This window comes from Schistocerca nitens, chromosome 5, assembly GCF_023898315.1.
Source record: "Schistocerca nitens isolate TAMUIC-IGC-003100 chromosome 5, iqSchNite1.1, whole genome shotgun sequence".
Taxonomy (NCBI): domain Eukaryota; kingdom Metazoa; phylum Arthropoda; class Insecta; order Orthoptera; family Acrididae; genus Schistocerca; species Schistocerca nitens.
This window is the reverse complement of record NC_064618.1, coordinates 539,687,338-539,699,351: the sequence shown is the minus strand read 5'-3', so window position 1 is coordinate 539,699,351 and position 12,014 is coordinate 539,687,338. Positions and strand designations below refer to the sequence as shown.

The window sequence follows — 12,014 nt, the reverse complement described above, 5'->3', positions numbered from 1 at the left end:
ATAAATTACGTTTTTTATTATACCAGGTCGATGGTCGAGTCCGGATAGCCCATAGACCAGGCGAATAGCTGCCCAAAACATCCACCATGCTGCGGACACAGGCTGGCAGGCAAAGTGTTATGCAGTGGGGCACACTCATCTGGGCTTCCATGAGACTGTAGGGGTAATCGAAGGCGCCATGATAGCTGTGGAGTACGTGAACATTATTGCAGACCTCCCAGTGGCCTGTTACAGCAGGATAACTGTGTTGTCACATGATCAGAATAGCTGTACTACAGCGGTTTGAGGAGATTGTTAGTGGACTCACGTTGATCTCTGCATAAGTACAGCGACCTGCATCCACTTCAGCCTTTCTCCCCATCTAGAACCCTGCCCTCCCAGCCCCCTACACACACACACCCACCCACCCACCCACACCCACCCACCCTCCCACCCACACCCACCCACCCACACTCAGCATTGTTCTGTTGCAACACACTTCACAAGCTTCTGCTGTCTTCCCGTCTGTACTGCCACTAGAATATCGAAACCATTACTTATAAACTCGATGTCTCGGTAGTACTCACACCTGACAAGTTACGCCTTCTTTGGAATAGGAATTCTAACGCTCTTCTTAAAATGTGAGGATATTTCGATCTTCTCATGTACCCTGCGTGCCAGAGGGAATAGTTTCGACCTGGCTGCTTCTCCCAAGGATCGTAATAATTCTAAGGGAATGTTATTCGCTCCAGATGCCTTGTTTCTACTTACAGGGGATACTTTTGACCTCGAACGCTCGGAACCGCATGCTTGGACTAAGACTCGATCATAAAAGCAACAGTGGTTTGTATCATTTCGCCAACGGCCTTGCCGCAGTGGTAACACCGGTTCCCGTCAGATCACCGAAGTTAAGCGCTGTTGGGCTGGGCTAGCGCCTAGATGGGTGACCATCCGGTCTGCCGAGCGCTGTTAGCAAGCGGGGTGCACTCAGCCCTTGTGAGGCAAACTGAGGAGCTACTTGACTGAGAAGTAGCGGCTCCGGTCTCGGAAACTGACCTACGGCCTGGAGAGCGGTGTGCTGACCACATGCCCCTCCATATCCGCATCCAGTGACGCCTGTGGGCTGAGGATGACAGGGCGGCCGGTCGCTACCGTCGGGCCTTCATGGCCTGTTCGGGAGGAGTTTAGAGGAGGAGAGTATGTATCATTTCCATGGAAAACTCGGCGCTTCTCTGCTAGCGCCGTCAGACGGTGGCACGTTGTAGCTGCACTAACAAGTGCTCGAGTTGCATGAATTATATGGCTCCAGTACGAATGTGTCTCTTGAAGTGCTCGCATGCATGTTACTGTGTAAACTGTGTTAGTAATACACTACTGGCCATTAAAATTGCTGCACCACGAAGATGAAGTACTACAGACGCGAAATTTAACCGACAGGAAGAAGATGCTGTGATATGCAAATGATTAGCTTTTCAGAGCATTCACACAAGTTGGCGCCGGTGGCGACACCTACAACGAGCTGACGTGAGGAAAGTTTCCTACCGATTTCTCATACACAAACAGCAGTTGACCGGCGTTGCCTGGTGAAACGTTATTGTGATGCCTCGTGTAAGGAGGAGAAATGCGAACCATCACGTTTTCCACTTTGATAAAGGTCGGACTTTAGCCTATCGCGATTGCAGTTTATCGTATCGCGACATTGCTGCTCGCGTTGATCGAGATCCAATGACTGTTAGCAGAATATGGAATCGGTGGGTTCAGGAGGGTAATACGGAACGCCGTGCTGGATCCCAACGGCCTCGTACCACTAGCAGTCGAGATGACAGGCATCTTAACTGCATGGCTGTAACGGATCGTGCAGCCACGTCTCGATTCCTAAGTCAACAGATGGAGACGTTTGCAAGACAACAACCATCGACACGAACAGTTCGACGACGTTTGCAGCAGCATGGACTATCAGCTTAGAGACCATGGCTGCGGTTACCCTTTACGCTGCATCACAGACGGGAGCGCCTGCCATGGTGTACTCAACGACGAACCTGGGTGCACGAATGGCAAAACGTCATTTTTTCGGATGAATCCTGGTTCTATTTACAGCATCATGACGGTCGTATCGGTGTTTGGCGACATCGCACTGAACGCACATTGGAAGCGTGTATTCGTCATCGTCATACTTGCGTATACCCGGCGTGATGGTATGGGGTGCCATTGGTTACACGTCTCGGTCTCCTCTTGTTCGCATTGACGGCACTTTGAACAGTGGATGTTACATTTCAGATGTGTTACGACTCGTGGCTCTACCCTTCATTCGATCCCTGCGAAACCTTACATTTCAGCAGGATAATGCACGACCGCATGTTGCAGGTCCTGTACGGGCCTTTCTGGATGCAGAAAATGTTCGACTGCTGCCCTGGCCAGCACATTCTCCAGGTCTCTCACCAATTGAAAACGTCTGGTCAATGGTGGCCGAGCAACTGGCTCGTCGCAATACGCCAGTCACTACTCTTGATGAACTGTGGTATCGTATTGAAGCTGCATGGGCAGCTGTACCTGTACAGGCCATACAAGCTCTGTTTGACTCAATGCGCAGACGTATCAAGGCCGTTATTACGGCCAGAGGTGGTTGTTCTGGGTACTGATTTCTCAGGATCTATACACCCAAATTGCGTGAAAATGTAATCACATGTCAGTTCTAGTATAATACATTTGTCCAATGAATACCCGTTTATCATCTGCATTTCTTCTTGGTGTAGCAATTTTAATGGGCGGTAGTGTATAATGTAGAGAATTAACCCTACGAATGTCGTCCAGATATTAGGAACAAAGTTGCGGCGTTCTGAATATGGAAATGAAATCGGGATCGATGATAATAACATAATAATTCATAAATATAATGAGGATGACACAGAAATACAGGACGTTTTGTTGAATTTCAAGGAGAGTAAGAACTTGAACTTGAAGGTGGTTGTTCAATCTGTTTACGACGTTCATCTCCCGAGCAACAGGAAGAGTCTAGTCAAAGTGAGTAGGAACTGTAAGGTGGGGCGAATAAAAGTATCCCGGAGAACAGAGTTCCACGCTACAAGGAAACACAGCAGAGGAAGAGAAATACAGTACTAACCTGACTACGGCACACGATAAAAGTGACCACCATTCATATCCTGGCACTTGTGGTCCCTGGTCAGCAAGTTTCTGAAGGCGAATCGAATCTGGACTGCTGGAATTTCTGCAATCTCATCCGATATATTCTGCTGCAGTTCTTTAAGACTATGAGTGTTGTTGCGATACACCTTAGACATGAGGACTCCCCACATAAAGTAGTCGCACACTGACAGATCGGATGACATGGGTGGCCAGCTAGGGTCGCGATCAGACTGACTTCTTCTGTCAACTCCGTCAGGCGTCAAGACTGTGTAAATGTGCACCAAGGAACCAGTATGGATCACGTGGCGGCCGTACACGTTGCGTGCGCGTCACTGGGTGTGCTTATATGCATATAATCCGGTCCAATCGTATCCACTCGTCCGTGGAAGTTTTATTTGCCACATCCTGTATCTCCACCCAAACTGTCGAGGCCCAGTGTATTAGAAGACATTGATGGCAGCATACTAGAGGAAATTTATGAAGACTATTACAGTTGTGGCTTCCATTCCTGTAGTAAACTAATGAGGCACTATATGTGTATTAAAACTGAATCAAATTGAAGTTTAATTCTAAATTATGTGTGTAGCGAAAGACGAGCAAAAGCTCGTTTCAAAGGAAACAGACGGTCACAGTTACAAACTATAAAAGAGCATGTAATATCGCAATTTGACAGAGCAAGGCCGCGTGGATCTACAGTTCAGTATTGGCATCTGCTAATGTAGGCACTAGAGGCGTCTCAGATTGGTGGCTTGGACAATTTCAAAGCTTCGATTTCTTTTACGGACAATAGTAAGGCTGAATATGGAATTTCACCCTGGCATATTACTACATTTGTCACACATAAGGACAGTGAAGACGGTAATAGTATATGTCAGGAGGCACAACAGCTTGAGTAGGAAGTGAGCTTGTTTAGGACAGAGCAGCCTGTGGAGAAAGGAAATGTTTGGAACAGCGACCAGAATCAATTCCTGTATGAAATGTCTTCATCATCAACACTGTCTCACAGAGGAGAGAAAACCACAGCTATTGTGTTGCAGCCTATCCATAGCTCTACCCACAGCTACACAGCCGATGTGGCTTCATCAATGACGGACAGACTAGCAAACAAGCTGTACATCTGTTTTCAAGAGGCGCAAGGCGAGTTCATGGTTCGGCGTGTCCTGTGTTAGGTCTTTCTGTGTTCTGTCAAATACTTCTCTCTCATGGCACCCTTCATCTTCTTTTCATCTACTCCTTCTTTCCACATTATTGTTTTCAAATTTATTTCGTTTATACAGCCTTCCTGTACTTCTTTCCACATTTGAGCCGTACTATCTTTGCTCAGTAATGGTTTGCTGCCTGAGCTCTTGATGTGCATGCGACTATTAATATTGTCGCGAAATGTCTTTAATATTCTTATACAAACATATTCTACCTTTCCAGTAGTCGTCCATTCTTGTACATCTCTGCACATCTCCTTTAACCATTCTTGCTTTGCTATTTTTCATTTTTCATTTTATAGCTGTTTCTCTTTTGCCTTTTTCATTTCGCTGAATTTTTACACATTCTTCTTTCACAAATTAGATTTCATAAATTATATATTACTGAAGGAGTTGTACTGAGCCTTTTCCTTTTGCCTCATTGTTTCTGTACTGTCTTAATCATCTGCACCAAAGCTACCCTTATGGGGTGGGGTGGTATAAACTACAGCGTGAGGCAAGAAGGAGTTCACGATTTTGGAATTATATAGAAAGTCGTTGGGGTAACTTACAGAATCATAAATGTGTCATTTTGTACCAAACATCCTCAAGTTTCACATAGAAGTGTGAAGTGTCATTTTGGTTCGATGTGACTACCATTAATGATGTGGCAAACATTCCACCGGTAAGCAATTTCTTCCCACACTCGTCGCATCAAGCCGCACTAGCATCTGCAACAGCAGCATAGATTCAATTCTTCAGGTCAATTGTTTGATAGGAAGGAACAATCACAAATTCTTTAATTAAACCCAAAGAGAAAGGAATACAGTGGCGTCAAGTCTGGGGAGCGAGGCGGCTATGTGATTGGCCATTCATGGCCGGTCCACCAACAAAGGAAGCGATTATCAAGGAAACCTCGAACTTCCGCGAGGAAATAAGGTGGTGCACCATCTTGCTGGTAGTAAACCATCTCTTCTCGGTCATCTTCATCGGTTTGTGGAATTACAAAGTTTTTCAGCATATCCATTTGCACAATACCAATGACAGTTTTCTCCACGAAGAAGAAAGGGGTATAAACTTTCAGTTTGCTGAGGACACAAAACACATTAACTTTGTGGCTGTCACAGGTGAACTGTAAGCCTGCATGCAAGTTCTCTGGCGTATTCGGTGCGAAATTTACGCCGAACAGTTGCTGCAGAGCTCATTTCATGAAACCAAAACACACAGCGAGCACACTCCGCACCACTGAAAGTAGCCACTTTAACTGTCACTACGCTGGCGCTCCTGGTGGCGGAACGGGGAACTGATGCACTATGTGTATCAAACTATATTCTAAGTTATTTGCTGCAAAATGATACGTCTACCGTTTCTGTAAGTTATCTCAATAAATTTCTGTGTCATTCCATAGTTGTTAAGTCCTTTTTGACTCACGCTGTGTTTAAGAGGAAAGTTGATGTCACCTATCACTATTTTGTCTGTACTTGTTTTCTGTTACGCACAGTGATACTGTAATATGAGTCGGTTCTGACGTGTTTCTTGCTTCAGAGCTTCTCGTAGTTCGGTGTTACGCGACAACTGCATTGCCATTACTTCTGCGAGGAAATATAAATTGCTAAAATAGACAAACAGACAAAACAACACAGGTAAGCGAAATACAGGGTGTTACAAAAAGGTACGGCCAAACTTTCAGGAAACATTCCTCACACACAAAGAAAGAAAATATGTTATGTGGACTTGTGTCCGGACACGCTTACTTTCCATGTTAGAGCTCATTTTATTACTTCTCTTCAAATCACATTAATCATGGAATGGAAACACACAGCAACAGAACGTACCAGCGTGACTTCAAACACTTTGTTACAGGAAATGTTCAAAATGTCCCCCGTTAGCGAGGATACATGCATCCACCCTCCGTCGCATGGAATCCCTGATGCAGTGATGCAGCCCTGGAGAATGGCGTATTGTATCACAGCCGCCCACAATACGAGCACCAAGAGCCTCTACATTTGGTACCGGGGTTGCGTAGACAAGAGCTTTCAAATGCCCCCATAAATGAAAGTCAAGAGGGTTGAGGTCAGGAGAGCGTGGAGGCCATGGAATTGGTCCGCCTCTGCCAATCCATCGGTCTCCGAATCTGTTGTTGAGAAGCGTACGAACACTTCGACTGAAATGTGCAGGAGCTCCATCGTGCATGAACCACATGTTGTGTCGTACCTGTAAAGGCACATGTTCTAGCAGCACAAGTAGAATATCCCGTATGAAATCATGATAACGTGCTCCATTGAGCGTAGGCGGAAGAACATGGGGCCCAATCAAGACATCACCAACAATGCCTGCCCAAACGTTCACAGAAAATCTGTGTTGATGACGTGATTGCACAATTGCGTGCGGATTCTCGTCAGCCCACACATGCTGATTGTGAAAATTTACAATTTGATCACGTTGGAATGAAGCCTCATCTGTAAAGAGAACATTTGCATTGAAATGAGGATTGACACATTGTTGGATGAACCATTCGCAGAAGTGTACCCGTGGAGGCCAATCAGCTGCTGATAGTGCCTGCACACGCTGTACATGGTACGGAAACAACTGGTTCTCCCGTAGCACTCTCCATACAGTGACGTGGTCAACGTTACCTTGTACAGCAGCAACTTCTCTGACGCTGACAGTAGGGTTATCGTCCTGCACGAAGAATTGCCTCGTCCATTATAGGTGTCCTCGTCGTTCTAGTTCTTCCCCAGTCGCGAGTCATAGGCTGGAATGTTCCGTGCTCCCTAAGACGCCGATCAATTGCTTCGAACGTCTTCCTGTCGGGACACCTTCGTTCTGGAAATCTGTCTCTATTGCCCCGTGCTAATCCATACATCAAATGGGCATCTGCCAACTCCGCATTTGTAAACATTGCACTGACTGCAAAACCACGTTCGTGATGAACACTAACCTGGTGATGCTACGTACTGATGTTACTGATGCTAGTACTGTAGAGCAACGAGTCGCATGTCAACACAAGCACCGAAGTCAACATTACCTTCCTTCAATTGGGCCAACTGGCGGTGAATCGAGGAAGTACAGTAAACACTAACGAAACTAAAATGAGCTCTAAAATGGAAATTAAGCGTTTCCGAACACATGTCCACATAACATCTTTTCTTTATTTGTGTGTGAGGAATGTTTCCTGAAAGTTTGGCCGTACCTTTTTGTAACACCCTGTATAGTTCCTACGGTACGCAGCGGTTTTTCGCTGTTTGACTACAAGACATATGAAGAACTAAGAGGCCAAAACATCGGTGATGTAATAAGGGAGTGCGAAATAGCTGGCTGCATCATCTGCAACGTGTACTTGTATCCAGGCATTACAGTGTGAGTAGAATGGGGGAGGCAAGGATATCCGTGAGAGAGACGGGCGGGTATGTTGATTTCCTCAAATAATGTTAGACGCATACCGACATGGTTCCTCAAGCAAGGCTACATCCGAGTTTAAGTGGGTAAGTGCTAGACTTTAAATCCAAAGCTACAGGTTTCAATCCTTATTAGACTCTACAATTTTTCTCTACTACTTAAAGATTGCTTCAACTCTCGGAATGATTCGTATATGTAAAGAATGATGAAATATATAGTGGGTCAGCGCTGACGTCAGACTGTCAGTCTCGTCCGGAAGGAATTTCACCGTGGATAGGGGCATGTGGTAGCCAAAGTGGGAAATTTCAATCGCAACGTGTTTCTGGAGGAGTTTCTTTAGCGAATGAATGAAGTGGTACCAAGAAGACTTTGTGCAACCCAACACTTTTTAACGCTTCACTCTACCCTCCAGGAAATGTACAAAGGACGAATCAATGAGTACTCTTAGTACTTGGTGGCCCACAGCTGTCAGATATTTACAGGAAATCAGGTCGCACCGCCAGCCGCCATGAACATCTATACTTCGGCTGTTACTAAACATCATCAGTCACAAGAAGTTTTTCAGTACCTGTATCTGTGCGGACACACATTCGATGTTTCATCCAACTCTATGTATTATTCATACAGATAGAGTTATTCAAAACTTTCTTGTGTCTGATAATGATCACTAACAATTGAAACTGATAAAGATTTTCATGGCAATGGCAATGATATAGCATGATCTTCGACAGTTTCATAGTTACGGTGCTATAATATACTGACTTTGAAAAGTACTTTCTGGTAGAGCGCAATTTTTTATTTACCGACTATGAAGAGGGAACATGTGAAGAAAAATGGTTGTGGAGCGTACATGAAACACACTATGTGATCAAAAGTATCCGGTGGCCCCAAAAAACATACATTTTTCATGTTAGATGCATTGTGCTGCCACCTACTGCCAGGTAATCCGTATCAGTGACCTCACAAGGGAACCTCCCCATCGCACCCCCCTCAGATTTAGTTATAAGTTGGCACAGTGGATAGGCCTTGAAAAACTGAACACAGATCAATTGAGAAAACAGGAAGAAGTTGTGTGGAACTGTGAAAAAATAAGCAAAATATACAAACTGAGTAGTTCATGAAGAGGGAACATGTGAAGAAAAATGGTTGTGGAGCGTACATGAAACACACTATGTGATCAAAAGTATCCGGTGGCCCCAAAAAACATACATTTTTCATGTTAGATGCATTGTGCTGCCACCTACTGCCAGGTAATCCATATCAGTGACCTCACAAGGGAACCTCCCCATCGCACCCCCCTCAGATTTAGTTATAAGTTGGCACATTGGATAGGCCTTGAAAAACTGAACACAGATCAATTGAGAAAACAGGAAGAAGTTGTGTGGAACTGTGAAAAAACAAGCAAAATATACAAACTGAGTAGTTCACGGGAAGATAGGCAACATCAAGGACACTGGCAGTGCAGGAGCGCCGTGGTCTCGTGGTAACGTGAGCAGCTGCGAAACGAAAGGTCCTTGGTTCAAATCTTCCATCGAGGGAAAAGTTTAATTTTTTATTTTCAGTTTATGTGACAAACTCTTATGTTTTCATCACTTTTTTGGGAGTGATTATCACATCTACAAGAAAACCTAAATCGGGTAAGGTAGAAGAATCTTTTTACCCATTCGCCAAGTGTACAGGTTAGGTGGGTCGACAACATATTCCTGTCATGTGACGCACATGCCGTCACCAGTGTCGTATAGAATATATCAGGTGTGTTTTCCAGTGGAGGAATCGGTTGACCTATGACCTTGCGATCAAATGTTTTCGGTTCCCATTGGAGAGGCACGTCCTTTCGTCTACTAATCGCACGGTTTTGCGATGCGGTCGCAAAACACAGACACTAAACTTATTACAGTGAACAAAGACGTCAATGAACGAACGGACAGATAATAACTATGCAAAAATAAAGAAAATAAAATTTTCACTCGAGGGAAGACTTGAACCAAGGACCTCTCGCTCAGTAGCTGCTCACGCTACCACGGGACCACGACGTTCCTGACCTCACTTTATCCATGATGTTACCTATGCGACCCGTGGACTACTCAGTTTGTATATTTTGCTTATTTTTTCACAGTTCCACACAACTTCTTCCTGTTTTCTCAATTGATCTGTGTTCAGTTTATCAAGGCCTATACACTGTGCCAACTTATAACTAAATCTGAGGGGGGTGCGATGGGGAGGTTCCCTTGTCAGTAGTCATTAGACATCGTAAGAGGGCAGAGTGGGGCGATGCGCGGAACTCACGGACTTAGAACGTGATCAGGTGATTGGGTATCACTTGTGTCATACGTCTGTACGTGGCATTTCCACACTCCTAAATATCCATAGGTCCACTGTTTCCGATGTGATAGTGAAGTGGAAACGTGAAGGGACACGTACAGCACAAAAGCGTCCAGACCGACCTCGTCTGTTGACTGACAGAGACTGCCGACAGTTGAAGAGGGTCGTAATTTATAATAGGCTGACATCTATCCAGATCATCACACATGAATTCCAAACTGCATCAGGATCCACTGCAAGTCCTATGACAGTTATGGGGGAGGTGAGAAAAAATGGATTTCGTGGTCGAATAGCTACTAATAAGCCACACTTCACTCCGGTAGATACCAAACGACGCCTCGCTTGGTGAAAGGAGTGTAAACATTGGACGATTGAACAGTGGAAAAACGTTGTGTGGAGTGACGAATCACGGTACACAATATGGCGATCCCATGGTAGGGTGTGGGTATGGCGAATGCCTGGTGAACGTCATCTGCCAGCGTGTGTAGTGCCAACAGTAAAATTCCGAGGCGGTGGTGTTATGGTTTGGTCGTGTTTGTTATGGAGGGGGCTTACACCCCTTGTTGCTTTGCGTGGCACTATCACAGCACAGGCCTACATTGATGTTTTAAGCACCTTCTTGCTTCCCATTGTTGAAGAGCAATTCGCGGATGTCGATTGCATCTTTCAACACAATCGAGCACCTGTTCGTAATGCACGGCCTGCGGCGGAGTGGTTACACGACAATAACATCCCTGTAATGGACTGGCCTGCACAGAGTCCTGACCTGAATGCTACAGAACACGTTTGGGATGTTTTGGAACGCCGACCTCGTGCCAGGCCTCACCGGCCGACATCGATACCTCTCCTCAGTGCAGCACTCCGTGAAGAATGGGCTGCAATTCCCCAAGAAACCTTCTAGCACCTGATTGAACGTAAGCCTGCGAGAGTGGAAGCTGTCATCAAGGCTAAGGATGCGCCAACACCATATTTAATTCCAGCATTACCGATGGAGGGCGCCTCGAACTTGTAAGTCATTTTCAGCCAGGTGACCGGATACTTCTGATCACATAGTGTATCAATAACTAACTCTCCTCGACGAACAAACAGTAAAAGTGTTCTGGGTCCTTATGTATGTTCAGAATTTTAATGATAAAATTAAGCCACTGCACTACTTACAGATGCAGAACGGAGACTGCATTCTAATGGGGGACGCAGTTTCTTACTTGCACCTCATCCTCCTCCGTCCACCCGCCAAAAAGTACTCTGCTGTCACCATTACCTTTATCATACCACAGATGTCTAAGATTTTGATGACAATACCACACATAAAATATTTAAAATGTTTAAATATAATAATAATAATTTGTATACATAAGTTGTCATTAAACCTGTTTAGCTTGACTTGCAAGAAATTGCCTCCAGGACACGATGGAAGAGATGTGATGAAACGCTTTTATTAATGCTAAATGTCACTTTCGCCTTAGCACGTTGGCTTTGTGTGTCCCTGCTTCTGTACCCTTCTAGTCCGACACTGGGCCTCTGGAGGAGGAATGAGCGTCTGTCTTTATTTCTTTTTTTTCTTCTGGTCTTGCGCAGCCCGTCTTACTTTCATCCATCCTGTATTAACGAGAAAACAAACAAAAATTTCAAAACTCGCTCCAGTACATTCTGAGTGTTTGGTAGCATAGTATGGCTTGATTTAGTGTCTACCTCTTGATTTAGTGTCTACCTCTGGGTAGACAGTGTTGGAACCAAAGAGGGTAACCTGATGGCGTGGTCGAACCACCGTTTTTGTATGCATTGTGGAATGCATTTGCTACCCGTTCATCCACCCAGCGCCTGCTCCGAACTTTAGGACAGGGAGAGCAGTGTTGGTATTGTGCTTCTTGAGGCTGGATAGGTAAGGTGTAGCGGTTTCTTTTAAGCGCTCCATTGGTTTCCAGACAAAGTTTCATGGCCGTTATGTAGCCTTCTCGAAACTGAAGCTCTAAATTGTAGATTTTGTTAGGG

General features: G+C 45.1%; 1 pseudogene; it reads left to right on the top strand.

The window, feature by feature from the left end:
• Positions 1 to 836: 836 nt before the first annotated feature.
• LOC126261195 (5S ribosomal RNA) lies at positions 837 to 954 on the top strand (annotated as a pseudogene).
• The last annotated feature ends 11,060 nt before the right edge of the window (positions 955 to 12,014 follow it).